Source organism: Giraffa tippelskirchi, chromosome 14, assembly GCF_054371585.1.
Source record: "Giraffa tippelskirchi isolate mGirTip1 chromosome 14, T2T-mGirTip1v1.2.pri, whole genome shotgun sequence".
In the NCBI taxonomy this organism is placed as follows: domain Eukaryota; kingdom Metazoa; phylum Chordata; class Mammalia; order Artiodactyla; family Giraffidae; genus Giraffa; species Giraffa tippelskirchi.
This window is the reverse complement of record NC_137288.1, coordinates 55,935,475-55,957,011: the sequence shown is the minus strand read 5'-3', so window position 1 is coordinate 55,957,011 and position 21,537 is coordinate 55,935,475. Positions and strand designations below refer to the sequence as shown.

At 37.6% G+C, this 21,537-nt stretch overlaps 1 protein-coding gene across 2 annotated transcripts in view; it reads right to left on the bottom strand.

Moving 5' to 3' along the window:
• Nucleotides 1–21,537, bottom strand: part of SETBP1 (SET binding protein 1) — an 890,090-nt gene that overhangs the window by 565,460 nt on the left and 303,093 nt on the right. For both annotated transcript variants that reach the window (XM_081561785.1, XM_081561784.1), the window contains one exon: nucleotides 12,109–12,164. The gene's annotated coding sequence lies outside the window, so the exon portion shown is untranslated. The remainder of the gene's footprint in view (nucleotides 1–12,108; nucleotides 12,165–21,537) is intronic.

The window sequence follows — 21,537 nt, the reverse complement described above, 5'->3', positions numbered from 1 at the left end:
TTTGATGTAGGTCATACCTGAATGATCTAGTGGTTTTCCCTACTTTCTTCAATTTAAGTCTGAATTTGGCAATAAGGAGTTCATGATCTGAGCTACAGTCAGCTCCCAGTCTTATTTTTGCTGACTGTATAGAGCTTCTTCATCTTTGGCTGCAAAGAATATAATCAATCTGATTTCGATATTGACCATCTGGTGATGTCCATGTGTAGAATCTTCTCTTGTGGTGTCAGAAGAGGGTGTTTGCTATGACCAGTGTGTTCTCTTGGCAAAAGTCAGTTAGCCTTTGTCCTGCTCATTTTGTACTCCAAGGTCAAACTTGCCTGTTATTCCAGGTGTTTCTCGACTTCCAGTTGACTTCCTACTTTTGCATTTCAGTCCCCTAAGATGAAAGGACATTTTTTTTTTTTTTGGTGTTAGTTCTAAGAGGTCTTCTAGGTCATCATAGAACTGTTCAGCTTCAACTTCTTTGGCATTAGTGGTTGGGGCATAGACTTGGATTACTGTGATATTGAATGGTTTACCTTGAAAACAAACCAAGAGCATTCTGGCATTTTTGAGATTGCACCCAAGTACTGCATTTCAGACTCTTTTATTGACTATGAGGGCTACTCCATTTCTTCTAAGGGATTCTTGCCCACAGTGGTAGGTATAATGGTCATCTGAATTAAATTTGCCCATTCCAGTCCATTTTGGTTCATTGATTGCTAAAATATTGCTGTTCACTCTTGCCATCTCCTGTTTGACCACTTCCAATTTACTTTGATTCATGGACATAACATTTCAGGTTCTTATGCAATACTGTTTTTTATAGCATCGGACTTTACTTCCATCATCAGTCACATCCACAATTGGACGTTGTTTTCACTTTGGTTCTGTCTCTTCATCCTTTCTGGAGTTATTTCTCCACTCTTCCCCAGTAGCATATTGGTCAGCTACTGACCTGGTGAATTCCTGGGGAATTCATCTTTCAGTGTCCTATCTTTTTGCCTTTTCATGCTGTTCATGGGGTTCTCAAGGCAAGAATACTGAAGTGGTTTGCCATTCCCTTCTCCAGTGGACCACGTTTTGTCAGAATTCTCCACCATGACCTGTCCATCTTGGGTGGCCCTACACAGGATGGCTCATAGTTTCATTGAGTTAGACAAGGCTGTGGTCCATGTGATTAGTTTGATTAGTTTTCTGTGATGCCTGCCATAAAGCACAACAAATATTTAATCAAGGAGAGACTTCAGAAAACCCAAGTCACAGGTGTTTTGTTCTGCATTCTTCAAAAACATGGTGAAAAATAAGTAGTAAGATATTAGGAGATACGGATTTTTTCTATTAATATTTTTATTCAACATTTTTTCTGACAGTTCTAGCCAGTGTGATAAGGAAAGAAAAATCAATAAAAGATGTGAATACTGGAAAAGAATATATGAAACTGTCCTTATTTGCAAATACCATGATATTGCATGTTTAATACAATGATCAAATTATCATCTGCTCTGCTGGAACTCTGCTAGTGTTATAGCCCTTGGGCTTTGGGAGCTGTGATTAAAAGCTGTCTCCAAAACTTAGACCTAGAATGAATACATGTGAATAAACACTGACAGACCAAGGTGCTCAAAACTTGTTGAATTCAACAGAATATATTTTCACTGATTAATGTGGACAGCATGAACAAAGAAGCAGCATTTTAGTGGAGGTACTTGAATATGAATAATGAAATAATATATTATTTACTAGGAAGTTCTTCCAAATTATCTTGAATCTCATAGCAATCTTGGATTGCTTATCCACCTTGGATAAGAAATATACTGATATTCTCATTCTCAGATGAAAAACTACCACTCAGAGAGCTTGAAGTGTTTTCCTTAAATCACAATTGTTAAGAGGTTATGCAGTTGGGAGCAGGACCCAATACTGTAGGTCAAGAATTCTTTCTTTATTCTTCAATTATTTGCTGTATGAATCAGTACCAGATTTCCCAAACCACTCCTGAAATATCAAAGCTAACTAGATAATGAGTACAAAGGAAGACTTCTTGCTGAAATTGTTTTATGTCTAGTTAAATTGCCTTATGTAGGACCCAACAGAATGTTGTTTATGGAGACATAAAAGCTTAGAAATAAAATATAAAATTATAAATGTCACCCAAAGAATATTTAGTCTTTTTTATATCTAAGATTCAATATTCTCCATTACCTTTTAAAAATAACTTCAGTTTCCTAAAGCTATCTGGGGAGCCTTTGTGTAATTCACTCTACCAAAATTGAGAATTTTATAAGTATTTTAAATCAATCCTACATTTCTAAACTAATCAACTGGCTTTATATCCAGAAGATATATAAAAATAAAAACAATTGCTTGTTTTTCACTTTCTTCACAGCTTTCAAGTTTTTAAATTATTTCCTCCACATCCTTATAATATTCAACATCTTATTCATGTTTTATATGTAAGATGCTTAGCAACTGTTTGAAGATGCTTCTTGATCAAAAGCCTAGGTGGGAGAATCTGACCCAGGAGAGAAATATGTTTTTGTTATGAGAATGCAGCAGTCTAGCTCTGGACCAAACCTCACATCACCCCAGCGTCTGTCACTGTCAGACACAAATAGGAAGGTGTCTTCCTGTTGGGCACTGGTGGCAGAGAGGTTCTTCCTGTGCTTCCAACACTGGGTTGACTGAGCTGCCTCAGAGCACAAAGTCCAAGGCACCCAGGAGGGACCCATAGGCTATCATGTCTGCTGTACTGGGGTCTGATTTTTGTTTTTAACAGACTCATCTTGGAGTTTGTATGATCTAACTTCTATTTTCCATGTACTTGAGAAATTTCCAGTGAGGGAGCGTTCCTTAATGTCAGTGTTGACAAATGTAAAACCACATATTTTACTCCAAATGACTTAATATTCGAAAATTTACACAAAGAGAATTGAAGTATTATCACAACATTGTGTACATTTAGTAAATCTTCAATGAGGCTTAAATTGTACCAATGATGGTTGTTATTGTAATTGTAGACAGCAGAGCTGGAGCTAGGAGGCTGACATTAAGTTAGGGAGAATTTTTTTTTCTCCTTTATAGCTCCTGGATAAAGAGCTAGACATTTAAGGGACTATCCTATTTGTACCTCAGCTGTGAAATAAGTGTTATATTTTCTGGCACCAATGCATACTGCTAAGGCTTAAACAGTGATAAAGAGATGAGTTTAGTGACAAAGAAAATACTAAATTGGAATTCAGTGAATCTCTGGATTATTGTAAGCTCTGGGACAATAAATAAGTGAAATAAAGAATGTTTGGAAAAAGAGTGAGGAACTAACTTGACAGGGAGATTACCGTTCTCAATACTTCAGGAAGGTAGGGAACAAGGAGCCAAAAAGTGGAAACAAGGTGAGTGAATATGAGACAAATTTGGGAAAATATCAAGAAGAGTTTTACTGGCAACACAGACTGACAAAAGGATACTTGGTTGTTATTTTGTACTTTTGATGGAACGCTCTCTAAGCAAACACTTTAATTGCATACACAGTTGATCTGGGCTAATGTTTCCGGCTGGGGTAATGTTAAAATGTGGGCAGCCAGAGGGGACTACCAAGATACTATGACAGATTCTTGGAAAAACAACTATTTTGGAATAAAATATATCAGGAAAAAAATGTAAAAACCATCCAGAAACTCCAGACTTCCTCTTTCCTCACGTGTGTGGCTAAACTGGCTTTCAGTTTAGCTGAAACATAAAACATAGAAACATAAAAGAATAGGATCCCTTCTTTGATGTGTGAAGGAAATTATTTAGAACAAATTAAAAGGAAGCCCTCAGTATGAGGGACCATTCTTTGTATGCAAGGAACAACATTCGTTGGACACTCACTTTATTCTTTTTTCAGAATAGTGTGATATGAAACCATCTATTGGAAGACATTTATTGGCTGACTGGGGCTGGGCATTTAATCTCTGGAAAAATAACCATTTCTACATGCAGTCACGGGACTCATGATTTTGCCTGTTACTTGTGAGGTGACAGTTAAGGTGAGGAGAAATAAACAACACATCTTTAATACACTGGAGGATTGTCTGACTGCCGAGGGGAATATAATGCAAAATATTGCCCTCAAGGAGTGTAGAAAGGATGATAAAATGATAAATACATCTGAAACGGCAAAGCATGCTAATTATTGTTGTTGTTAAGTCACTAAGTCATGTCTGATGCTTTGCGACTCTGTGGACTGCAGCATGCTAGGATTCCCTGTCCTTCACTATCTCCCGGAGTTCACCCAAACTCATGTTCATTGAAGCGGTGATACCATCCAAACATCTCATTCTCTATCACCCTCTTCTCCTTCTGCCCTCAATCTTTCCCAATATCAGGGTCTTTTCCAGTGAGTAAGCTCTTTGCATCAGGTGGCCAAAGTATTGGAGCTTCAGTTCCAGCATCAGTCCTTCCACTGAATACACAGGGTTGATTTTCTTTAGGATTGACTGGTTTGATCTTCTTGCTCTCCAAGGGACTCCCAAGACTCTTCCCAGTACCACAGTTTGAAAGTATCAATTTTTTGGCACTCAGCCTTCTTTATAGTCCAACTCTCACATTCTTACATGACTACTGGAAAAACCCTAGCTTTGACTATACAGAACATTGTCAGCAAAGTGATGTCTCTGCTTTTTAATATCCTGTCTAGATTGGTCATAACTTTTCTTCCAAGGAGCAAATGTCTTTTAAATTCACGGCTACAGTTACCATCCACAGTGATTTTGGAGCCAAAGAAAATAAAATCTACCACTTCTTCCATTTTTCCCCCATCTGTTTGCCATGAAGTGATGGGACTAATGCCATGATCTCAGTTTTTTGAATGTTGAGTTTTAAGCCAGTTTTTTCACCCTTCTTTTTCAACCTTATCAAGAGGTTCTTTAGTTTCTCTTCACTTTCTGCCATTAAGATGGTATCATCTGCATATCTGAGGTTGTTGCTCTCTCTCCCAGCAATCTTGATTCCAGATTGTGATTCAACCAGCCTGGCATTTTGCATGATATACTCTGCATATATGTTAAATAAGCAGGGTGACAATATATAGTCTGGACCTCTTCCTTTCCCATTTGGACTAGTCCATTGTTCCATGTCTGATTATAACTGTTGTTTCTTGACCTGCAAACAGGTTTCTCAGGAGACAGGTAAGGTGGTTCGGTATTTCCATCTCTTGAAGAATTTTCCAGTTTGTTGTGACGCACACAGTCGAAGGTTTTAGCATAGGCAATGAAGAAAAGTAGATGTTTTCTGGAATTCTCTTACTTTTTCTATGATCCTATGGATGTTGGCAATTTGATCTCTGGTTTCCTCTGCCTTTTCTAAATCCAGCATGCACATTTGGAAGTTTTCAATTCATAAACTGTTGAAGCCTAGCTTGAAGGATTTTGAGCATAATATTGCTGGCATGTGAAATGAGTACAATTGTACTGTAGTTTGGACATTCTTTGGCATTGTCTTTCTTTGGGATTGAAATGAAAACTGCCCTTTTCAGTCCTGTGGCCACTGCTGAGTTTTCCAACTTTACTGCATATTGAGTATGTCATACTGACTTTAATAGCATCATCTTTTAGTATTTGCAATATATCCGCTGGAATTCCATCACCTCCATTAGCTTTGTTTGTAGTAATGCTGCCTAAGGCCCACTTCACACTCCAGGATGTTTGGCTGTATGTGAGTGACCACACCATTATGATTATCCAGTTCATTAAAACCTTTTTTTATTAGTTCTGTGTATTCTTGCCTCTTATTAATCACTTCTGCTTCTGTTAGGTCCTTGCTTTGTCTGTCCTTTATTGTGCCCATCTTTGCAAGAAATGTTCCCTTGGTGTCTCCCATTTTCTTGAAGCAATCTCTAGTCTTTCCAATTTTATTGTTTTACTCTATTTCTTTGCATTGTTCACTAAAGAAGACTTTCTTATCTCTCCTTGCTATTCTCTGGAACTCTGCATTCAGTTGGGTATATCTTTCCCTTTCTCCTTTACCTTTGGCTCCTCTTCTTTTCTCCACTATTAGTAAAGCCTCCTCAGACAACCATTTTGCCTTGTTGCATTTCTTTTCTTGGGGATGATTTTGGTCATCACCTCCTGAACAATGTTATGAACCTCCATCCATAGTTCTTAAGGCACTCTGTCTATCAGATCTAATTCCTTGAATCTATTTGTCACTTGCACTGTATAATTGTCAGGGATTTGACTTAGATAATACCTGAATGGCCTAGTGATATTCCTACTTTATTCACTTTAAGTCTGAATTTTGCAATAAGGAGCACATGATCTGAGTCACAGTCTGAGTCACATGCCTTGTTTTTGCTGACTATATAGAGCTTCTTGATCTTCGACTGCAAACAACATAATCAATCTGATTTCGGTATTGACCATCTGGTGATGTCCATGTGTACAGTCATCTCCTGTGTTGTTGGAAGGGGGTGTTTGCTATGACCAGTGTGTTCTGTTGACAAATTCTATTAACCTTTGCCCTGACTCATTTGTCCTCCAAGGCCAAACTTGCCTGTTAACTCCACGTATCTCTTGACTTCCTACTTTTGCATTACAAGTCCCTATGATGAAAGGGACATCTTTTTTTTTTTTTTCTGGTGGTCATTCTAGAAGGTCTTCATAGAACTGATCAACTTCAGCTTATTTGGCATTAATGGTAGGGGCATAGACTTGGATTACTGTAATATTGAATGGTTTGCCTTGGAAATGAACCAAGATCATTCTGTTGTTATTGAGATTGCACCCAAGTACTGCATTTTGGACTTTTTTGTTGACTATGAGGGCTACGCCATGTCTTCTAAGGGATTCTTGCCCATAGTAGTAGATATAATGGTCATCTGAATTAAATTCACCATTCCTGTTCATTTTAGTTCACTGATTCCTAAAATGTTGATGTTCACTCTTGCCATCTCCTGTTTGACCACATCCTCAATTACCTTGATTTACAGACCTAATATTCCAGGTTCCTATGTAATACTGTTCTTTATAGCATCGAAATTTACTTTCACCACTACACACATCCACAACTGGGTGTGGTTTCTGCTTTGGCTCAACCTCCTCATTCTTTCTGGATCTACTTCTCCACTCTTCTCCAGTAGCATACTAAGCACCTACTGACCTGGAGAGTTCATCTTTCAGTGTCATACCCTCTTGCTGTTTCATACTGCTCATGTTAATTATTAACCAATATTAATTCCAACCCTGTGCCAGGCACTGAAATTACAATCAAGTAAACTCATCTCTTCCTGCTGCCTAGAATCTACTGGAGAATACAAGAACCTGAAAATTCATGGCCACATGGGAAAAAAACACAAGTTTGTGCATTTGAATCAGATTCATTTTGAGCTGATTCATTGTTCTTCTATTGGTTTTGAAGTTGGCCAAAAGATTTAACCTTCTTTAACCTCATTTATCGCATCTGTCCACTTGAGTGTGTGTGTGTGTGTGTGTGTATGTGTTTAAATATCAAAGGTGATCCTTGAAATGTTTTAAAAAATGTAAAATACAAAGTGGATCCTCAGAAAATGGTAGCTCTGAGGATAAGCAAGGAAATGTTTCGTGTACATGTGAAAACACTCTGATGGCTAGGATTCCACAGAAGTGATGGACCTCTTTTTTCATCTCTTGTGACTGTTAAGATATAGATAGGTAAGATGGCACCATATTTGGCTCTCTGAAGTATCCCAGACCCGTTCTTTTCACAGATGGACTATTCAGAAAGGAAGCATTCTTTTTTAGGTTGAATAGACTTTGCCAATAATGAGAGAGAACTTCTCTGAATGGAACTCAAGGTTGGTAGGCACTGATGAAGTGCAATGGGAACAGAAAAACCTAGTAAGTGACACTGAAAATATGCCAATGGGAAGGGATATATAATGTTTAGCTCTGTCAGCTTCCACAACAGATTGTACATGCATTAATCTCCCCAAAGCTTGTAGAAGCATCACCAAAGAAAAGAAAAGGAGGAGTAAAAATAAATTTTATCTCACAAATTTATTAGTCCTAAGCCTAAGTCCCACTAACATTATTATTAATAGAAATAATAATTATAACAATTTAACTTTGCAAAGAAGTAACAGTTAGAACCAGACATGGAACAATAGACTGGTTCCAAATTGGGAAAGGAGTACATCAAGGCTGTATATTGTCACCTTGCTTATTTAACTTATATGCAGAGTACATCATGAAAAATGCCAGGCTGGATGAAGCACAAGCTGGAATCAAGGTTGCTGGGAGAAATATCAATAACCTCAGACACACAGATGACACCACCCTTATGGCAGAAAATGAAGAGGAACTGAAGAACATCTTGATGAAAGTGAAAGAGGAGAGTGAAAAATCTGGCTTAAAACTCAACATTCAGAAAACTATCATGGCATCCAGTCCCATCACTTCATGGCAAATAGATGGGTAAACAATGGAAACAATGACAGACTTTATTTTGGGGGGCTACAAAATCACTGCAGATGGTGACTGCAGCCAAGAAATTAGAAGACATTTGCTCCTTGGAAGAAAAGCTATGACCAACTTAGACAGCTTATTAAAAAGCAGAGACATTACTTTGCCAACAAAGGTCTGACTAGTCAAAGCTATGGTTTTTCCAGTAGTCATGTGTGGATGTGAGATTTGGACTATAAAGAAAGCTGAGTGCTGAAAAATTGATGCTTTTGAACTGTAATGTTGGAGAAAATTCTTGAGAGTCCCTTGGATTACAAGGAGAACAAACCAGTCAATCCTAGAGGAAATCAGTCCTGAATATTCATTGGAAGGACTTATGCTAAAGCTGAAACTCCAATACTTTGGCCACCTGATATGAAGAACTGACTCATTGGAAAAGACCCTGATGCTGAGAAGGATTGAGGGCAGGAGGAGAAGGGGATGACAGAGAATGAGATGGTTGGATGGTGATGGCATCACCGACTCAATGGACATGGGTTTGGGTAAACTCCAGGAGTTGGTGATGGACAGGGAGGCCTGGCATGCTGCGGTTCATGGGGTTGCAAAGAGTTGGACACGACTGAGTGACTGAACTGAACTGAACCGAAAAAACAAAAACATCATACAATACTTATATAGCAATACTATAAGTGAATGTTTGTATAATGCTTTATAGTTGGCACAGGTTTTTTGTATAACATCTTATTTCCCTGGATCCACAAGACAACCTTGTTTTCCAACCCTCTAAAGTAGCTGTGTGAGCTTCTTGCTCTAATTTTAAACATTATATGGAATATGTGTAGTATTTACCCACATTACAGATGAAGAAGCTGATATATAGAAAGAGTCTAGGATTCATGCACAATCATAGGGCTGATAAGTGAGCAGAAGCGGCTCAAAGAGAAGTTACCTCCCTTCAGACTTGCTCTTTGGCTTACACTGGTTGTATATATCATATTTTCTCTCTTGAGAACACACCTGGATGACTGGTAAAAGCCAGGGGAATGATCTTAGCTTTGATAGTTCCCAGAACACACTACTGTGATATGGATGGCTACTGAGCAAGGAAAGCAGCTTTGCCAGGGATGCTGGCCACTACACAGATGAGGAATCCTCTCTGAGTGCAGAAAACTCAGTTTGGCTGTCATGCCAAGAGATCTCCTATAGCCTCTAATAAAATCTGAGCCTAGCCTGCAGGAGTTCATTAATTGGTGTGCAGCTATGACAGGTTTTCATAAGAAGCTTAAAAATAAATAAAGTAAAATATATTCTAACCACAATCCTAAATTAGCACAAGAGAACTGCACTGCCCTGTGGAAATAGTAGGCAGTGGCAGGAGGGACCTCTTGTCCATTATTTCTTGGACAGTATCCTTGCCAAGTGAAATAATTCTTTTTGTACACCCACCTCACTGCCTTTCAGTTTAAGTCCACATTTCTCACCTAGTTGGCTATGACAGCTTTCCAACTGGTATTCATGCTTTAACACAAAACTCTTCCTCCTTTCAACCACACTGGCACCAGTTCTGTGTCCTGGAGCCATCAATAAACCAGGCTTATAAATTAAAGCCCCATTGTAGGAGTATTTGTCATTACTTAAACAAATGTTGAAAAATTTTAGAACCTATCATTTATCAAATTAATGCAAGAGCCACCACATCATAAGCACTAGCTAATTATCCAATTTGCCTCATCTCCCTGTTTATACTCAAGGTAAACTGAGCAACATCCACTTCTATAGAAGCATTGCAATTTCTTATATTCTCCATGCCTTTGCTCATAATTCTGCCTTTGTCTGAAACCTTTCCTTTTATTGTCTAGTTATTTACTAATCTAGCTTCTACCCATAGCCTAACATGAAGCTTACACTTCAACTCCATTGGGAAGCCTTGTTTGTGCTCTTCATTGCTCTGAATAGAATCTCTCATAATATATTTTCTATAAGAAATTGTTTATTTTTATTTTTGGCTATGCTGGGTCTTCATCGCTGCACATGAGCTTTCTCTAGTTGTGGCAACTGGGGGCTATTCTTCATTTTGGTACATGGGCTTCTCATAGCAGAGACTTCTCTTGTTGGGGAACACCGGCTCTAGGTGCCTGGGCTTCAGTATTTCTGGCACATGGGCTCAGTAGTTGTGACAACAGGCTTAGTTTCCCGTGGCATGTGGGATCATCTCAGACCAAGGGTTGAACCCATGTTCTCTGCTTTGGCAGGTGATTCTTAACCACTAGACCACCAGGAAGGTCCTCTCTCATAATCTATTATGACTCTATAATAGAGATGAATCTCAAGTAGTTAGATGTGTGAAGGCTATATAAGCAAGGATTCTATTTGAGGAAGGCCAGTATTATGAAGCCCATATTTGAAATCTACCAATTTAAATTTTTCATTTACATTTATGTAATATTGAGCTGGAAGTAGGAGTTGAGGTTGAGTACATGGTGGAGAGAAGAGGTGGGGTGTGAGGTTGAAATCCATTTCCTAAGATCAAGAGTTTCTGTGTGTGTGTTAGTCACTCAGTAGTGTCCAACTCTTTGTGACCCCATGGACTGTAGCCAGAATCCTCTGTCCATGGAATTCTCCAGGCAAGAATACTGGAGTGGGTTGCCATTCCTTTCTCCAGTGAGCAAGAGTTTCTAGACACTCTCATCTAGTATCTCCGTTAGGTAAAGGGAGAAGTACTAGATGACAGTATAGATCTTTTGCCTGTTACACTAGGATATTTCATATCAGTCTAGGCTGATTATTTTTTGTGAAGATGGTTAAAACTAATCATTAGTCTTTCCAAGTAAAGAAATACATATTTTCCATGAAAAAAATATAAAAGAATCTGTCTTCACAGCATTAATCAATCAACCAATTCAAATTCATTAACTATTAGACAACCAAAAATACAGTCAAGCAATTTACACTTGCCAATGAATCAATGAATTGGTTGGCTACACAGCATAAGTAGTCCAGTCATGTGGGTTTTGTGTAGACAGATACAGCCTGGCTTTCTCTGAGGTGGTAATCTAGCAAACAAACAAACCCAAGGGAATCCTGAACACACAGGCTAGGTCCCACACATTTCCCACCAATTGAAGCATATTAAATTAATAAATTTGCTCTGTTTATGGACATTACAAGCAGTGTAGGCATCTCAAGTGACAATCAGCCAGGCAGAGAAACCAATTAACTAGTGGATCTAAATCACAAGGAAAAGGAGTCATGTCTTAAATGACCTGAATACATTCCGGGTACAAATTACTAAGCTAAATAATGAATAAATTCCAAGTCTTTATTGTTCGTAACTTCATTCATTCATTCATTTATCAAAAATTTTAACTTATTTTTCTGTATTAGACTTTAAGAAACAATGATAAGTAAATTTTGCTTCTTCCAACATAGAGATAGTAGCTCTAAGTAGATATTTTCAAGTTGTTTCTTTTGAGCATTTCTTAGATCAAAATCTTGGAAAGTGAAAGAGAAATAAAGGGAAAGAGAATCATCTTTTGTCAAACTTGATTACACCTACTTGGTGATTTTATATACAGAAGATTTGGCCTTGCATGAAAGAGAGTTGAAAAACAAGTGACTCACAAGAGTATCACACACATTTTTAGATAACAAGCTGCAATTCCTTCTAATATAGCAGACAAATAAGATAATAATTTCTTACACTTACCCCAGTTCTTTCCCAGTGTTTCACATATATTATCTCATCTGACCTTCATCTTCACCCTAAGAGAGACAGGACAAGCATCATTATTTCAGTTGTAAAGATAAGGAAATCAAAGGCTAGGAAGTTTAACTGATTTTCCAAAGAGACATACATAACTAGTGTCATTATCAGCATTCCTTTTAAAGGTGTGGTCATCTTTACATTTAAACATTTTTACCAAACGGAGACGATTTCTTGGTTGAACAATATTTATAGACATTATTTTGATTTATTTAGGGTAGTGTTGGTGAAATAGCCTACAACCTTTTTGAAGACACTGAATGGAGATTTTATTAATATTTTTGTTTGGGAAATCCTCTGTAATGCCCTCCTTCCTCCTCCTATCTTTTATTCAATGGAGACACACTGGGATCTGGGATCTGGCATCATTTGTTGCAATGCTTGCACCTGAACAAATGTCTTCTCAAGCAACAAAATACAAAGACACTATAAGGGACTGAAAATAACCGTGTGCATGAGCAGTTGGGGCAAATTATGGACAACAAGATACAAAAAGACCAAAACCTGAACTACCATTTCTCAAAAGCCAGGAACAAAACCAGGGTACTGCACATGCCCTCTACACATAACACCACCAAAGGGGTGGGTAAACCACCTAAGCTGTCCCTCTGGCCTGCCCCTGGACTCATCCCCTATCCCCATCATATATAAGGAAAACAGCTTGCCCCTGTCTTGGAGAATAAACAAAGGAAAATGTTACTTGTTTCTGCTCCCCGCTACCGCAATAGGGACCCCAATAAAACTTTTCCTAATTTTTTTGTCTGGCCTTTTATCAATTTCTATTGATTAACGAAGACCAAGAACCCTGGTCAATAACACAACCACTGAAGTCTATTTCAGGTCCTTTGTGAGCCACAAAGCCTTGTCTGGCTTCTCAAATCTACTTTATTCAACAACTTCTCTGAAATCTTTTAGCATTGCAACAGAAACAATTTTTGAAGAGCTAATTTTTTTATTTTGGATTTGCTAATTAAGATGTTATGCTAAGTCTTGATGTAAAGAAGAAAGAGTAATGCCTGTTACCTGTCCAGCAAGGCAGGGACGAGGCAGCTCACTGCTACAGGATCTAGGGTATGCTTTGTTGTAGTTCCCAACACAATGGGGCTCTAAAGGGAGAAGACCTGCTCTGTGTATGGAGTGAAGAATATAAAGACATTCAACAATTTTGTTATGTACCTTTTAGGCTACCATCTAATATTTCATTTGCCTCACTATTATAATCCCAACTAGAATGCTTCAGGCTGGAAGGATTCCCAACCAGGAAAGTATCTTGAGTCTACTGGTTAGGACAAGCATAGGAAAGGAAAAAATATTTAACACAGAATAAAGTAACCATCAGCTATCTACCCGTAAAAGGATAAACCTACCTTGGAGAAGAATAGTTTTCAAGGGAAGCAATTTGCTAAGTTTTTCACAAGAATTCCTTGGAAGCGAAGAGTGTTTGTTTGCATTAAGTCCCAACATATTTATATGAATCATTCACATTGTCATTTTTCATTTGACTACCATCCTGTACCAGATCCTCACATTGATTGAGGATGAGGATAGGGTAAGTGGAGTGAGGGTGGACATAATTTTTTTTTTTTAAATGCACAGTCCCTATCCTTTCATTTTAATTTGGAGACAGGTATGTGCAAAGGGGTATATTTCTTCACGGAGAAATATCAACAACCTCAAATGTGCAGAAGATACCACTCTAATGGAGGAAAATGAAGAGGAACTAAAAAGTCTCTTGATGGGGGTGAAAGAGAAGAGTGGAAAAGCTGGCTTGAACTCAACAATCAAAAAGCTAAGATCATGGCATCCAGTCCCATCACTTCATGGTAAATAGATGGGGAAAAAGTGGAAATGGTAGCATATTTCAATTTCTTGGGCTCCAAAATAACTGTGGATGCCATGAAATTAAGAGATGCTTGCTCCTTGGAAGGAAAACCATGACAAACCTAGACAGTGTGTTAAGAAGCAGAGACATCACTTTGCCAACAAAGGTCCATATAGTCAAAGCTATGGTTTTTCCAGTAGTCATGTATGTATGTGAGAGTTAGACCTTAAAGACAGGTGAGTGCCAAAGAAATGATGCTTTCAAATTGTGGTGTCGGAGAAGAGTCTTGAGAGTCCCCTGGACTGCTGGGAGATCAAACCAGTCAATCCTAAAGGAAATCAGTCCTGAATATTCATTGGAAAGACTGATGCTGAAGCTTCAATTCTTTGGCCACCTGAAGCAAACAGCTGACTCATTGGAAAAGAAACTGATGCTGGGCAAGATTGAGGGCAAAAGGAGAAGGGGTAGCAGGGGAAGAGATGGTTAGATAACATCACTGACTCAATGGACATGAATTTGAGCAAACTCCAGGAGATAGTGAAGGACAGGGAAGACTGGTATGCTGCAGTTCATATGGTTGTAAAGAGTCAGACACAACTTAGTGACTAAAGAACAACATATGCAAGAGATATAATTAAATAACAGTGAAAGTTAGGATATGATTTAGGGCTAAAGAATCATATGAGGGATTCTATTAAACTCAGAAATCAAACTGGCATATTCAGAGAAAGCTTCATGGAGAAAGTTGAACTGATTTGACACTGAAGAACAGGTTGAATTTGGCCTGTCGGGAAGTTAGGGAAATCCATACTCACCCAGTAGCTGCTGTAAACCAGAATCCAACCCTTGTAAACAAGGCAGTTTCCAATATAATATACTGTTTTTCCTCTTTTGTGACCCTAAATGACATCTTTATGCTTATTAGTACTAAATGAGCCAATCAGTCCAGTTATGTGGGACATAGAAGACCTTGTCTCTGCCCTCACAGTATTTACTATATAATTAGTCAGAAAATGTGAGGGTAAGAGAAGGAAGGAAATGCTTTCAAGGACAAAGTGATTTGCAGGGTGGGGGAGAGTGGCTATCTACAGGGATCAGCCTCATAGGTAATTACCCAATCCCCTTTCCTATTTGTCACAGCAGATGTGGCCTTGGCCTCAAGTTGTAAATTGCCTGAAAGATGCTTCCTGTTGTCATTCTCTGTGGTTGTCCTTTTTCACGTTAAGAACAACTGTTCTCTACCCTATCCACATACTGGAAAAGAGTTGTAATTAATGTATATAATTTTAATTGAGAAAATGTTAGTCCATGCTTAGAGGCTGCCTGGTTTAGGAGAAAGAAGATGGATAATATCTTTCCATTTGCAAACTGAGAATAGTAACTGATCCTTATTGAGGAAGAAGAAATACTATATTTACAAATTAAAGATTTCTTCAAAAGCAACAGTGTTTCATATTTATTAAGCACATACTAGGTGTCCAGATTTATGCTACAAATTGAAATGTGCACAAAAAGATTAAAAAAGGATAAAGGACAAGAACAAACTATAATTTCTAAACTTGCAATCAATTTTGCAAAATAACAATAGAAAAAGTAACAATAATAATCTTATAAACTCTATGCAATGCCTATAATTTTTTATTCCCTATTCTAAATTCTATATGTACTAAAATTTTGCAACTTAAGTTTGCAATCCAAACTCTTTATGAACATTCAACTAGAAAAGAAATATACATGGATCATTTCACTCTTGGTGGTAGTAAATTATTATGTTTGGAGGAAGCATTGGATATTTATAAACAATGATCATTTGTAAACATATATGGTAAAATTATTTTTGTTGAGAATAGAGGGACTATTACTAAGATGTTGGTTCTCTACAAAATTAATCTAAGACATGTAGTAAATAAATAGAAAATTGGTTCCATGTCACTAACTTTAATTCTTACCCATAAGTGGCAATTTTCCATTTTCTAGCATTATAGGATTTAATGTTTGTAGAGATTTTTAGCTTACCTTGTACCTTCACATTCAATATCTATACCCATATCTTTGAAACAACAGTAATAGTATTTCTATTACTTCAGATACAACATAAATTCCTTAGCTTCAAATTCTCTGTGAATAATACTGAGGGAATGATTAGCTTACTATTTTAAAGAATGATATGAAATCATGTATTAATATATAAAGTTTATAGTCATTCTTGACATATTATAAGCACATGATGGTCATGGAAATATATCAGCTATCTTTTATTCTACCTTATACACACATTATTGAGACAGCCTCTTACTGCTTTGTCTTATTTCTAAGTTTTCCATCATCAGTACATCCTGAACCCTCCCACAAGATGAACATTTCTAAGTTAATGCTTTGCTCATATGATTTGCCTATTTAGAAAACTTCTCTGTGTTGCTTTCAGGATGAGTGTTAGCATTTTTTGAAGTTATTAATAATGTATCCTTAGCATATTTAGCTAACCTTACTTTTTAAAAATCCTTTATACAATAGCATATCTGAATTCCTGCTTCTGCTATTTCTGCCACATTAACAAAAATAACAACAAAATTCATCACATCACATTTAGCCTTTCTCCTCCCCTCCAAAAAAAAGGACATAGTTTTATCCCTTGAAAGGATTATTATAATTTTACTGAAGGTCAAGACTAAAATAAGCCTAAGCCTAAGCACATGTGAGATAGAAAACAATGCAAGTTAGCCAGATTCATGCATATATTAATAATCAAATATTGTTGAATGCTTACTACATTAACTTATGCAGATCAGATGCTCACCACACTGGGCATTCACATATTGAAGTGATTCTCAGGATGAGAAAGGAAAAGAGGGTGGAGGAAAGCTAAGACTTAAATAAAGCTTGTAAAATATATAGATTGTACATTGAGAGGAGAGAGTTAAAAGACAAGAAGGTAGAGAAGAGGACATATGTACCAAATATAATACGTCCAATTCTTTTTTTTTTAATTGAGGTATAGAAAAGACCTTTAACAAGTGGTGCTGGGAAAACTGGATAGCCACTTGTAAAAGAATCAAACCAGAACACTTTCTAACACCATACACAAAAATAAACTCAAAATGGATTAAAGATCTAAATGTAAGACCAGAAACTATTAATCTCCTAGAGGAAAACATAGGCAAAACACTCTCTGACATAAATCACAACAGGATCCTCTATGACCCGCCACCCAGAGTAATGGAAATAAAAGCAAAAATAAACAAATGGGACTTAATTAAACTTAAAAGCTTTTGCACAACAAAGGAAACTATAAGCAAGGTGAAAAGACAGCCTTCAGAATGGGAGAAAATAATAGCAAACGAAGCAACTGACAAAGGATTAATCTCAAAAATATACAAGCAGCTCATGCAGCTCAATACCAGAAAAATAAATGACCCAATCAAAAAATGGGCCAAAGAACTAAACAGACATTTCTCCAAAGAAGACATACAGATGGCTAACAAACACATGAAAAGATGCTCAACATCACTCATTATCGGAGAAATGTAAATCAAAACCACAATGAGGTACCATCTCATGCCAGTCAGATTGGCTGCTATCCAAATGTCTACAAAAAATAAATGCTGGAGAGGGTGTGGAGAAAAGGGAACCCTCTTATACTGTTGGTGGAAATGCAAACTAGTACAGCCACCATGGAGAACAGAGTGGAGAGTCCTTAAAAAACTGGAAATAGAACTGCCATATGACCCAGCAATCCCACTGCTGGGCATACACACCAAGGAAACCAGAATTGAAACAGACATGTGTATGCCAATGTTCATGGCAGCACTGTTTATAATAGCCAGGACATGGAAGCAACCTAGATGTCCATCAGCAGATGAATGCATAAGGAAGCTGTGGTACATATACACAATGGAATATTACTCAGCCATTAAAAAGAATACATTTGAATCAGTTCTAATGAGGTGGATGAAACTGGAGCCTATTATACAGAGTGAAGTAAGTCAGAAAGAAAAACACCAATACAGTATACTAATGCATATATATGGAATTTAGAAAGATGGTAACGATGACCCTATATGCGAGACAGCAAAAGAGACACAGATGTAAAGAACAGTCTTTTGGACTCTGCAGGAGAAGGCGAGGGTGAGATGATTTGAGAGAATAACATTGAAACATGTATATTATCATATATGAAACAGATTGCCAGTCCAGGTTCAATGCATGAGACAGGGTGCTCAGGTCTGGTGCACTGGGATGACCCTGAGGGATGGGGTGGGGAGGGAGGTGGAGGGGGGGTTCAGGATGGGGAATACATGTACACCCATGGCTGATTCATGTCAGTATATGGCAAAAACCACTACAATGTTGTAAAGTAATTAGCCTCCAATTAAAATAAATAAACTTAAAAAAAAAAACAAAATAAATAAATAAATAAATTGAGGTATAATTGACAGACAACATTATATTTGTTTTAGTTGTATGACATAATGATACAATAATATTATTGTGTTAGTCACTCAGTTGTGTCTAACTCATTGTGGCCCCATGGACTGTAGCCCACCAGGCTTCTCCATGGAGGAAGAATAGAATTCTCCCATAAGAATACTGGAGTGGGTTGCCATTCCCTTCTCCAAGGGATCTTCCTGAAACAGGGATTAAACCTCGGTCTCCTGCACTGCAGGCAGATTCTTTACCATCTGATCCACCAGGGAAGCAATTTGTATTGTGAATTGATCATTACAAGGTTAATCAATATCTGTTACAATACTTAGTTAAAATTTTTTTCTCATAATGGCTTTTAAGATCTGCTCCGTTAGCAACTTTCAAAATATACAATACAGTACTATTAACCACAGTCATCAAACTGTACATTGTATCCCTATCATTTATCTATTTTATAACTGGAAGTTTTTACCTTTTGACTCCCTTTGTTCTTTTTCCCCATCCCTCACCCTCCATCTCTGACAACTACCAATATGTTCTCTGTATCTATAAGTTTGGGGGTTTAGTTGTTTTTAAAATTCTACATATAAGTAAGATTGTACAGTATTTGTCTTTCTCTGTCTGACTTATCTTACTTAAGTTCCAATCATGTTGTTGCAAATATGGGACTTCCTCATTTTTAAAAAAAATTATATATATATATAATCTTTATATATACAAGTATAAACTATATATATAATTATATATATATAGAGAGAGAGATTACATTTTCTTTATCCATTAATCCTTCAGTGAACACTTAGATTGTTTCTGTAGCTTGACTACTGTTAATAAGGCTGCAATAAACATAGAAATGTATATATCTTTTTGAGTTAGTGTTTTCATTTTCTTTGGATAAATACCCAGAAGTGAAATTCCTGGATCATATGGTAGTTCTATATTTAGTTTTTTGAGAACTCTCCTTACTGTTTTTATTTCCCATAGTGGCTGCACCAGTCTACATTTCCACCATGTTTTTGAGTTGTATGTGTTCTATGTAAATATTTTGGATATATGATTTGCAAACATTTTCTCTTATTTATAAATTGCTTTTTCATTTTGTTGATGGTTTCTTTGCTGTGCACTCAGTTCTTTTCTTTGTCACAGACAAAACTCTAGCCTGCATAATAAACATCTCTCCCTCAGGACACTGCATAGATCTAATATGTCCCCTTCCACTACTGCCACCTCTGCAGTCCATTCTCCACATAACACACAGAATGGCTTCTACAAAAATGGAAAACCTAGCTTAACATCTACTACTTTCTCTACCAGTACTGAATAGAGCTCACGCTCCTTCTTTTGATTTATAAGCTCCAGGTAATTGAAATCTGGGCTTCTCAGGTGGTGCTAGTGGTAAAGAACCCATCTGCCAATGCAGGAGACATAAGAGACACAGGTTCGATCCCTGGATAAGGAAGATCCCCAGGAGGAGGGCATGGCAACCCACTCCAATATTCTTGCCTGAAGAATCCCATGGACAGAGGAACCTGGCGGGCTACAGTCTATAGGGTTGCAAAGCATCAGACACGACTGAAGTGACTTAGCACACAAACATACTTCCCTTCACCACAACCACCTATTATCAATAGATTGGCTTTGCTATGAGCTAGATGAGCAGACACAAGTTTGATTTAGCAACACGAGTGCACAATTGTTCTCTTGATTTGAAATTTATTCTTCAAACATTTTCATGGCTGACTCTTTCATTGTTTTGGTCTTACCCAAGGATGCCACATCTTCAGACAGTCCTTTCCTGCTTACTAAGGCTAGAAACTAATCAATCAGAAAACTAATCAAACTGATCACATGGACCACAGCCTTGTCTAACTCAACGAAACTATGAGCCAAGCTGTATAAGCCTACCCAAGATGGACAGAGAGTTCTGACAAAACGTGGCCCACTGGAGAAGGCAAGGGCAAACCACTTCAGTGTCCTTGCCTTGAGAACTCCATGAACAGTATTAAAAGGCAAAAAGATATGACACTGTGAAAGATGAACTCCCCAGGTTGGAAGGTGTGCAAAATGCTACTGGAGAACAGTGGAGAAATAACTCCAGAAAGAATGAAGAGATGGAGCCAAGGTGAAAGCAATGCCCAGTTGTGGATGTGACTGGTGAAGGAAGTGAACTTCGATGCTGTAAAGAACAATATTGCATAGGAACCTGGAATATTAGGTCCATTAATCAAGGTAAATTGAAAGTGGTCAAACAGGAGATGGCAAGAGTGAACATTGGCATTTTAGGAATCACTGAGCTAAAATGGACTAGAATTGACAAATTTAATCCAGATGAACATTATATCTACTACTGTGGGCAAGAACCTCTTAGAAGAAATGGAGTAGCCATCATAGTCAACAAAAAAGTCCAAAATGCAGTACTTGGATGCAGTCTCAAAAATGACAGAATAATCTCTGTTTCCAAGGCAAACCATTCAACACCACAGTAATCCAAGTCTATGCCACGACAAGTAATACTGAAGAAGATGAATCTGAACAGATCTATGAAGACATACAAGACCTTCTAGAACTAACACCCCAAAAAGATGTCCTTTTCATTATAGGGGACTGCAATGCAAAAGTAGGAAGTCAAGAGATACCTGGAGTAACAAGCAAATTTGGCCTTGGAGTACAGAATGAAACCAGGCAAAGCCTAGTATAGTTTTGCCAGGAGATCACACTGGTCATAGCAAACATTCTCTTCCAACAACACAAGAGAAGACTCTACACATGGACATCACCAGATGGTCAATATCAAAATCAGATTGATTATATTCTTTGCAGCCAAAGATGAAGAAGCTCTATACAGTCAGCAAAAATAAGACTGGGAGCTGACTGTGGCTCAGATCATGAACTCCTTACTGCCAAATTCAGACTTAAATTGAAGAAAGCAGGGAAAACCACTAGACCATTCAGGTATGACCTAAATCAAATCCCTTACAATTATACAGTGGAAGTGAGAAATAGATTCAAGGGATTAGATCTGATAGACAGAATGCCTGAAGAACTATGGACAGAGGTTCATGATATTGTACAGGAGGCATGGATCAAGACCATCCCCGAGAAAAACAACTGTAAAAAGGCAAAAT